Below are 1,793 nucleotides of genomic sequence, written 5' to 3'. Positions count from 1 at the left end.
TTGGTTCTACATAAACCCCCCACCCCCCCCCCCAAAAAAAAGAGAGGGACCCGCAAATGGTGTAATGGTTATGTCATTGGACTCCCACATGGTGGACCATGGTTGGAGTCCCAGATCTGAAAGCTTAAAATATGCCGGGCACATGTGTGTCAGTGCCCAAGATTCTGAGGGAAGAATGCAGGAGAAGGGGTTGTGGTGTGTCCATCCCCCCATGGGGGGTAGTGGTGGTTTCTTACTTTCTGTCTTTCTGGTGAGCACGCACACCCCATAGGAAAAATCTCTAAAAAAAATGGACTTAAGAGAAAAAAAAATTCTAACACTCATCCTTCTCTATTGTAAAAAGGTTCCTAGCCCAAAACTTATTCAGTATTTCTTGGGATCTCATAGGGACATCTCTAATTAAGCCACCAAGCCACATATACAAAAGCTTCTCGCCCTCTCCCTAGTGCCAAAGACTTGAAGCAAGGGTAAACATTACTATCGCCCTATCCCCTATACCCTAACAAGAAGGATCCCTTGGTCCATATTCCTGTGTTCCTTGCCTCCCTGGTCCTGCAGCTGCTCAGCATATTGGGATATAAGGTTCAGGCTTCATTTCTGTGGACTAAGAAAAGAGAAACTGGCTCCCACACTGCAACTGTGGGCCCCCATTCTAGGTTCCAGAGGATCCGGAAGCAAGCCCTCACCAGACACTGAATCTGCCTAGCACCTCTATCTCGAACTTGCAAGGTGCCAGAATCATGAGAAACAAATGTTTTTTTGTTTAGTTTTTTGTGTTTTTTTGAGAGGTTTTTGCTATAGGGCTCGTGAGCTTGCCAGACAGACAGAGACAGACAGAGAGACAGAAAGTGACAGAAAGTCCCTAACCCTGGACCCAGTGGCTTAAAACTCACGCCAGGCGCGTGTGCGTGCGTGCCCAAGATCCCGAGAGGAGAATGGAGGAGAAGGGACTGTGGCGTGACCATCCCCCCCGGGGGGTGATTTCTCACTTTCTGTCTCTCTGTCTCTCTGTCTGGCGAGCGCACGCGCCCTATAGCAAAAACCTCTCCAAAAAAAAATAAATAAATAAGAGAGTAGATAGAGATTGAGAGCAAAAGGCATAAGGAAAGGGAGTAAGAAATGTTCTATATCTTGATTATGGTAATGGTTATAACTCATTGGTTTGTACCTTTAAAATCGGTGCACTTACATGTACGTGACTTACACTTCAAGAGGTTTCATGTTTTAAAAGGTTATACTTGAACTCCACACAACTAAAAAGATTGTGAGTGTTATCTCCTAGGCATGCCAATTGATATAAAAATGCTTGAGCAACAGGTTTAGGAGATTTTTAAAGTTGGTTCTCTGTATTCCAACTAAAGTCAGCAATTTGGTTAATGACCACAGTAAGAGAGAAAACAGTGGCTCACTTGGTGGATTTAATCTATTCCCTAGTTTAAGCAGTTGTTAAGTTACAGCTTCTGCAGTGGACAGAATAGTTACTAGGAAAATGTACTCACCGAGAATGCTTTCCTGAGTGAAATTCAAACACACTTGAGAAATCCAAATGTGAGTCAATTTTCCAAGGCAGAAACCTCTGCTGAACTAATCCTAGCCTCAGAAGGGAGGGTTAAACAGAAGCACAATTCATAACTTTTCTTACATTTTTTCTTCTGTGTCGACAGCATTTATCTTTTAGTGCTATCTTGAAATCTGTCTTCCCCTGGACTAGGACTCTTCAGCCTGGAACACATAGAAATAGTATGACAGCCAACAGTTGTTTCTGAACAAACCAGCCATAAAAGAGAAATCAC

Source organism: Tupaia chinensis, unplaced genomic scaffold (genome assembly GCF_000334495.1).
Source record: "Tupaia chinensis unplaced genomic scaffold, TupChi_1.0 Scaffold000251_1, whole genome shotgun sequence".
Taxonomy (NCBI): domain Eukaryota; kingdom Metazoa; phylum Chordata; class Mammalia; order Scandentia; family Tupaiidae; genus Tupaia; species Tupaia belangeri.
Note: the sequence above shows the minus strand (reverse complement) of the source record.